Genomic DNA, 9,799 nt, shown 5'->3' with positions numbered 1-9,799 from the left:
TTTTTTTCGGCTCTATGTTTTTTTTTCTCCTTTTTTTTGGTTTGAGATTGGCCGTTTAGAGAGCAATGATATAATTACAGATGGTCTCATGCGGATGTTCATATCACAGCTCTTTTTCGGACGTCACGTGTTATACTATTGTCCTTTTATTTATTTTTTCTTAACCTTTTCTCTTTTTTAGTTTGTACTTTTTGTTTCTTGATCTTCACATAAACTGTCCAGATAGTTATCTTCCTTGCATTTATACCCTCATTAATTTTCCGGTCTATTTTTGTATAAATTTTAAATGTAAGGACTAAAGGTGAAGTGTTTGTTTTATTTTATATTTTGGGTTATTTATGTCTTATATGAATATGTGATACATTCCGAGTGTTGATCCGTTTTTTGAGTATTATTATTTGAATGTCAAAGTTTCGTGTTTTAGTACTTGTGATTTTTTTATCTTTAAAAATTAAAATACATTTTGAATTCCAAATTATTTTTAGTCCATATAATTTGAACCTGTAATTATGAGTAACGAGTTCTTTCAATATTTAATTTTACTTTTTTAAAAATAAAAAAATTACAATTTGACGGACAGTATACAGTGTGGTTTTGAGAATTTATAATCTATTTAATTATAATTAAATTGTTTAAAATTTGTAATAAAAGTATTTTATAGTAATAATTATTAATCACTTGCTATGATCATGCTCATAATCTTATGCATGGGAACTCTAATCCAATTTAGGAGGGTCCTAATTTTCGCATTCGGCTATTTAGAATAATCAAACGATAGAAAATGGAGTTTATTTGTAGTAATTAGCTCTTATAAAAAAATGCCCCTACAAAAGAATTTATACTTTTAAAATTTTATTCGATGAGGAGGGTCGACCCTCTGATCTGCCAATGATCTTGTGAAAATAAATTTTATTAGAATTAGGTCCTTTCAAATAGAAAACTTTTTGTTAGAATACATTTAGAATTTGGTTTTTAAATAAAGTATCTATATATATTTGAATAAACAATGTGTAATTCTATAATTTTATGATTAATTTAGCATAAATCTAAAATAATTTAAAGAGTTTAGAGATCCTGATTCCTATGAAAAAATTATGAAATTTGTAATAAATTAAAAATGAAAGGACATCACTGCAAAAGCGTCCTTTTTAATCTGCACTCGCACAAGGTGTCCAGGTTGTCCCATTTTCTTACACGTGTCTCTATAATTTATCAACGGAAAACAACTCTCCTCAGCGTTATGGGCTATTTTCAGGTGCAACACACACCTAATGCAACCAATGAATCCTAACGCTTAATGTGGCCACAACAACAACTTAGATATCGTCCGATCCAACAGATGTCAATATATATATATATGATTTGATGGTAAACAAAGGTAACATGTCAGCAGAAAACATGTCTCTATTGATTTGAGCATTTTAGTCCAAATTAAGGAGATTAAATGTGTGAATTCATGAACAACCATATCTTTAATTAGATATGAGTGTGATTAATGCAATCTACTGGCCTGAAAAGAAAAAAAAAAACAGGTCAAAATAGTTTCTAGTTAATGTCCACATTTAAAAGCAATCGGACCCATCTCAAAATAAACATCGAATTAATGGGATTGGCTTGTGGTATAAAAAAAACCACTATTATCAAAAATAATAATATTCGTGCATACTTAAACACTTGCTAATTTTTATTAATCAAATGTAAAGATTAATTATTTATCCAATGATATATTCAAATCTAACCGGATATCAATAAAAAAAATGAGATTTATGAGATTAAGTGGGTGGTACAAGCCTGCAACAGACGAAATAATTGACTAATCCAGCATAATTTGTGCAATATTTTGAAGGTAAAATGTTCATGTATGGTGTGCCTGCTTCCATATAAATGGAGAAACAGAGAAAGGCAATTAAAAAGAGAATGTGAATAGAGAAGCTAAGGAGAAAAGATGGGCTATGCATCATGTTTTCACAATAAACAATATTTTCCATATAACTTAATAAAAATGCTATTTAACTCATCTATTTTAACGTATTTTATTGTACCGTTTTACGTGATATGTTTTTATTTGTTCAATTTCTATCCAAAAATATATATATTGATTGTTGTCTTTAAATTGATCAACTCGTTTGTTGGCACGTCGGGTGATGCAACAAGTAGGGTTAAATAGCACTACTCATAAATTAATTACCTCCACGACACCCTTTATTCTAGTCAAATTAATAGAGAATATTTTAGATTAAATGTCCAGAATTTGAGACAAACGAAAATTTTAATTTTAAGAGTGAATTGAGTATTTTTGGACGGGACAGATTAATTTAAAAATTTAAATCGAGAAAATGTTTCACCTAATATTACTAAACTTTGAGTTCGAATTACCGCGAAGATAAAAGTGAAGCTCTTTAATCTTCCATAAAAAAATACTATTGAAAATGTATGAAAGAAATATGAGATGAGAAATATGGTACTCCCTCCGTCCCAAAACAATAGTACATTTTACTTATTTTTTTTATCTCAAAATAATAGTCCATTTTTTTTATAAATCACATTTTAAAATGTTTATCTATTATATTGTCTTTATTTAAAACGTATCATTTATTATTATTAGCTTACAGTCATAACATTTAATAAGGGTATTGATAGAAAAAATAAAAATATAATTGTGAAAAATTAGAGCATTAATTGTATTTTTTAAACTGTGTGAAAAAATAAAGTGGACTATTATTTTAGAACGGAGAAATACTTATTTGCTGTTCTAGGAAAGTGGAGAATGTGAGGAAATTTAAATGGTATTTGAGGAAACCTAAGATTATTGGTAAGCTAGAGAATGTGAAAGAGTAATATGTTGGTGACGGCTGAGACAACATCCTCGAGAAACAGAGTTTACCCACATGTCTTCCTTGTATGGGTCGCCACTTGCTACCCACCTCATCTTCCAACCATAATTTTTTCCCTTTAAATTCGGTATAGAACAAATAAAATCTAATGCATTAAAAGGAAAAACAATTAAAATTAATTTTGTTTGTTTGTTTTACCCCTTCAGCATTGATACTCGACCGAGTAAAATCGAACCGAATTATATTATCTACCGGGTGTAAGGTCGCCTAAACACAATTGCGCATAGGCAATCTTACATCGAAATAATGCATCATATTGTGATGTTGAAAGTTATCTTCAAAAAAAGCGTTAAACGTGTGGTTAATATAGTTGAAATTAATTTTTCTCAATAGAGGATTGTAAATAATTGGACAGAATTATCATTCATATGTTAATCATTTCTAAACACTAAACACTTACGTTATATTTATTTTTTATTTCGGTGATCTGAATCTGATTTTATTATGGGTTTTTTACACAAATCCCCTAAAAGTGCTATAGTATTATATTTTTACTTTAGCATTTTTATTTTGACAATAATCTCTAAAAAAATAAAAAAGTTTTTATAAATACCCCATAACCCAAAATAAGATATCTCTATAATAAATTAGGACAGGTTTGCCCCTTTATAAAAAGACACCGGATACGTTATTTATGTGCGACCAAGAAGAAAGAGAACTGGGGCGGCAACAAGTAGGCTCATGTACGTACTGCAGAGGCAAAGTAGAAGCCATGGATGTCGAACGAAAATAGAGTTTTTATTTTCTACCCATTGTTATAAAATCAATCGCAAATTATTTTGCTCTTTATGTGGTTGTTGTTTGGAATTGTATCACTGATTTGATGATCATTGTTAATCTCGAGAAAGAAAAACTAAATGAAGAATTGGTAGTTTAAGATTATTGTTTTTTGTTCGATTTATTCATTTCTTTTATTGTTTTGCGAAGATTTTTGATTTATAGCTAGTAATCAAATCAGATTTGTTTATCCATTTCGGTAATGATGATGATGATGATGATATATGCAGATGAAAAATTTGACATGTTTTGCTTCTTAATTTTTTGGGTTTTTTTTCTTTTAGTGAAAAAAACCAAAGTTTGGATCTGAATTGCGAAATGTAAATGGGTCTTAGACAGGGGCGGAACCAGCCTTATGGCTGAGGTAGCGACCGCTCCTGCAAATTTTTTTTTTTAAAAAAAATACCCTTGAATTTATTTTTATTTTTTTAAAAAATATAGTAATTTTTATGTATTTCGCCCCCTCAAAATAAAATTTGTATGATTTCGTCCCCCCATTTCACAAAAGCTAGTTCCGTCCCTGGTCTTAGCATTAAACACGTGTAAACTTGTGTTATGAACTTATGATTAAGATTAGTAAAATTATTGAGTGGTACAATAAGGAGAAGATTACAAAACTACACAAAAAATTAATAAAGTTTACAAAAATGCTAGTTATACTCATTTATTACACTAGCACCTAAAAAATTAAAAAGTTTACATTTTATACCTAACCACTAAATAAGAGACACATGTTTTACTCAAATAGCAAAAAAAAGCAAAAAAAAACGTGCCAAATAGCTGTCAAAACGCGTCAAACAGCTGTCAAAACGCGTCTGAAGCGCGTCTGACGCGCGTCTTACACGTGCGTCAGTCACGCGTCAGTTTGTCAAAACTATTCACACATGTATCAGATATGTATCTGTTATGTATCAGATATGTATCGAGGACATATTTAAATTATTTTTTCATATTTTTAAAACAAAAATAAATAAATAAATAAATAAATAAATTATTAATATGTATTATTTATGTGTCTCTAAGCAGTATGTATAATATATATTAAATTAAAAGATATATGTATCACATGCTTTAATTAAAATTCACGCATCAAATAATAGCAATATAACATTTTTATATATATGTGATATATAAAAAAAACTAATAACAATATTTATCTCCTTCATCAAATCTATCACCATTGATAAAAAATAATAAATATATATATTATTTATTTATTTCAAAACTATATTATTTGTATGTATTATTTATGTGTCTCAAAACTATATTTTTAATATGGATTATTTATGTGTCTCAAAAACTATTCAAACGAACACAATTTACTTCAGAATCTTTTCATATTAAATACAAATTTAATGGTACATCTTAAACACAAATAATACATATTAAATACAACTTTAATGGTACATCTTAAAATACACCAAAAATACATATTAAATACACAAATAATATCTCTCTCTGCTAATGTAATCTAGAATATTAAATACACTATTGTGCCATCAATTATATAAAAAAATAGAGCAAAAAATTAGAAACAAATTCAATAGATATCATGTAATGCGTATGAAATACACAAACAATACGTTTTTTATACACTATTTATACATAATGTATATCAAAATACACAAATACTATATATTAAATATAATTTTAATAATACATCTACGATACATAAATAATACATATTAAATATACTTTTAATAATCCATATATTTTAATATAAAAATTACAATGTACAAATTATACATCAAACATGTATCTGCAATGTATCATAAGAGGGAATGCTTTACTCATGGTCTCATTTTCTAACACTCTCTCGAGCGTAATAATTAAATTGACTTTGTGATCAAAGATGAACTAGCGTTAGCATATAATTATCACTTGTATGAGCTACTTCACTAGTTTAAAAATCGTTTGATGTATCTACGATGTATTAAAGATATATCAGTAATGTGTTATTGATGCATTTATGATGTATCAATAATGTATATACAGTGTACCGGTGGTACATCTATGACGTATCAGGTGATGTATCTATAATGTATCATTATCTAATATGTATATACATGATATATAAATAAAAATAGATGAACCAATAACAATATAATGTCATCATAACATTTATGGTTGAATACATAGTTTGATCCCTGAACTTGTACCCATTTATCCATCTAACCCCTAAACTTAACGTCTCACCTATCGAACCTCTGAACTTGTTAAATAACCCAATTTGACCCATGAACTTGATAAATACGTAAACATTAGACCCCTTCGTGCACAATTTCTTTTAGAATGTTTCAAGTGGCATGTGGACATAGAGGGGTTCAATATTTACGTATTTATCAAGTTCAAGGGTCAAATCGGATTATTTAACAAGTTCAGAGGTTCGATAGGTGAGACGTTAAATTTAAGGGTTAGATGGGTAAAAAGGTACAAGTTCAGTAGTCAAACTATGTATTAAGCCTAAATTTTTATCAGAAATTGAAGTTAATCTTTGAGTTTATATAAAAAAAGTAAATATTTACAACTTTGTATTTTATATTTTATATTAGTTATTCTTTAATTTAAAACATGTTAATTTAGCTGATGTTGATTTGTTTAACTTTTACAAAATAAAATTTAAAAGACGTGATCTATTTTTATTTTATTACTTTTTAATACATTTTTTAATATTTAATCAATTTAATAATATTAAAATACAAAAATTGATTTAAAAAGTTATTAATTTATTTAGGCTAATCAGATATTTTTTTAAATTAAAAATGTATTCTTATGAAGGTTCATGGGTTAAAAATGTATGTTTTACATAAAATACAATTTTGAGTGGATAAAGTAAGAGTTCAACCACTTTGGAATGAAACTGGTCTTTTATCCATATCATGGGTCTTCTTCAACCTCCACCACACATATCTCCAAATTTAAATCTCAGAGAAAAAAAAAACAAACACCACCGAAGCAATCACACCCCAACACTTCCGTCACCAACAGTCCAACACCTCCCTTTAACGTCCTTCACCCGCCGATCATCATCTCCTAAAAATCGAATCAAATAAAAATAAGAATCAGCCACCACAAATAGAACAGGAGAAAGAGCCATGGGTTTTCAACAATTAATGGAAGAAATAAATGATGATTTTGAAAAAACAAATAATCAGATGCAACGTGTAGGATTAGGATTAAGTAGGTATTAATTATAATAAGTTGCCGTTTTTAAGCATTTGTTGTTAATGACATATTAGCAGTCAATGAAAATAATTAGAAAACTTAGCATTTTTGAAATAAATCAGCGTAATTGGCATATTTGTGTAATTTTTCCTACAATAAGATGCACATGCGTGAACAAATTTTTAATGGAGGTTAAGAACTAAACAATTGTATTCATTTTGTTTTAAAATTAATTTAATTTTAATAAATTAGACAATTGAAAAATTTATATTATTGCGAATCAGTATATAAAATGATATCTAAACAATTAAAAAATTAAAAATAAATTATCTAAATATTTTTTGTGGGGTCTTTTTAAAAATAATATATTGAAAACATATCAACTTAATGTCAACTCAATGTAAACTCAAAATATATTGTATAAAATAAATTAGTAATAAGCTAATTGTAATTTTAAAATTAACTTACTTTAATTAATTTAATTTATAAATTATTTATAATATTAAAAATAGTTTATGGAGGGACAAATAAACAAATAGTAATCGAAAAATTATAATTTATTAAAAAATTATTTCGGATTGACGTTTAGCTTACCTTAAATCGAGTTTATATTGAGTCGATATTAAGTTTACATTAAGTTGATATTAAGTTAATTTTTAAAATTATAATAATTTACTACAAAATATCAGATAAGATTGTAAAGAGCAGTAAGATAAATTTTATTAAAATTGAATTAAGGTAGTTCATTTGATATAGGTTCATATCATGTTCATATCAGATTGATTTTCGGTTTTATAGACTGTCGAATACATTTCACTTAAAAGAGATTTAACTTGTATATTACACTAAATCTCAAAATTATCTCTATATAAAATATCAGATAATATTGTAAAAGCAGCAAGATAAATTTTATTAAAAATTGAATTAAGATAGTTCATTTGATATAGGTTCATATCAGGTTCATATAAAGTTGATTTTTAGTTTTATAAAATGTCAAATACATTTCACTTAAAAGAGATTCAATTTGTTAATTACACTAAATCTCAAAAATCTCTTTATATAAAATATTAGACGAGATTATAAAAAGCAGCAAGATAAGTTTTATTAAAAATTTAATTATGACAGTCAAGTTGATATTGGTTCACATCAGGTTCACATCAGGTTGATTTTTGGTTTTATAGACTGTCAAATACATTTCACTTAAAAGAGATTTAATTTGTATGTTACATTAAATCTGAAAATTGTTTTCTATATAAAATGCCAGTTAAGATTGTAAAGTGCAGTAAAATAATTTTTATTAAAAATTGAATTAAGGTAGTTTAGTTGATATAGGTTCACATCAGGTTATCATCAGGTTAATTTCCGGTTTTATAGAATGTCAAATACGTTACACTTAAAAGAGATATTTAGTTTGTATATTACAGGTAATTTCAAAATTCTTTTTATAATTTTATTTTTGATAGTATAAATTTTTAATAAGTTAATTTGATAAGAGTAAATTAATTTTAGATCTACAATCAGTTTACTAAAAATTTATTTTAAATTAGTTTATATTGAGTTGATATTAAGTTTACGTTATGTTCATATTGAGTTTATATTAAATTTGATCGACCACTACGGAAAACTTTAGAAGCTTTACTTTTAATTTAATATTAGTTTATTTGTCACTTTATAAATTTATTTTTGAATTATTTATAAATTAATTTGATTACACCAAATTAATTTTTAATCTATAACAATTTATAAAAAAGGTTCACATTAAGTTGACATTAAATTTACAGACCACCACGGAAAAATAGATAGTTTATTTTCAGTTTAATTATTATTATTTTATTAGTCATTTTTAGATTTTTTTAATTATTAATAAATTAATTTTATTAGAATAAATTAATTTTAAAGTTATAATAAATTTATTAAAGATTTATATTATGCAATATATTGAGTTGACATTGAGTTGGTGTTGAATTCTTTTAAAATTATATTGTATTTATATCAAATTTACATTAAATTCATATAGATCACCGTAAAAAATATACTACATTTTCATATAAATTCATTTATTTTAAGTTGATATTAAGTTTATATTTAAATTTAAATTCACTTTACATTTTATTTTACAATAATATTAATTTAATTACACTAATTCAATTTTAAATTTATAATTAATTTAATAAAATTTATTCTAATGTACAATGAAGTAATTTTTTTGACCACTTCCAATATTTATGTAATTTCAACTTTCAGTGTACATTTTTGTTATTCAATAACCTTTAACCACTCTCTTTTCCCGAATTCCTATTACTTCTAACCATCTTCTCCTCCTCTTTCATTCTCTGGGCATAATCTCAGTTACAATTGAATGTTTTATACTCCCTCCGTCCCATTTTAAAAGTCCCGTTTGACTTTACACACAGATTAAGAAAACATTAATTATTCTTGTCTTTATATGTTTTTTCATGTTTTGCCCCTATTAATGATAGTGGAATTTTCCATAGAGCTCTTTTAAGATAACTAAAAGAAGGGTAAAATAGGGTATTCATTGAAAAAACATTCTAAAAATAGTAATGGGACATTTTAAATGGGACATCCCAAAATGGAATATGAGACTTCTTAAACGGGACGGAGGGAGTAATTTTTAAAAAAACAAAATGCTTTCTGTTTAGAGTAATATTTCAGATTCAATCACCACAATGGACAAATTAAAGATATTTGTATAATTTTTATTTTGATTTTTATACCAAAATACCAAATACGGCGGTTCGGTTCAACGGAGGTTTGGGGGCCGTCCGGCTGAATACTTTCTCAACAGCAGCAAACTTATCAAAAGAAAGACCTCCATTTCTTCTTCAACCAGACATGACGGCGTGTCCGTCTTCCATAGTAGCATCAGCGAATTCGATAGTCGCGGCTCCATCAATCTCTGCAATGGAGCCAATCTCTGCAATAATGAATTCAAATCAAAT

The sequence above is a fragment of the Mercurialis annua genome, linkage group LG3, assembly GCF_937616625.2.
Source record: "Mercurialis annua linkage group LG3, ddMerAnnu1.2, whole genome shotgun sequence".
NCBI lineage: Eukaryota > Viridiplantae > Streptophyta > Magnoliopsida > Malpighiales > Euphorbiaceae > Mercurialis > Mercurialis annua.
Note: the sequence above shows the minus strand (reverse complement) of the source record.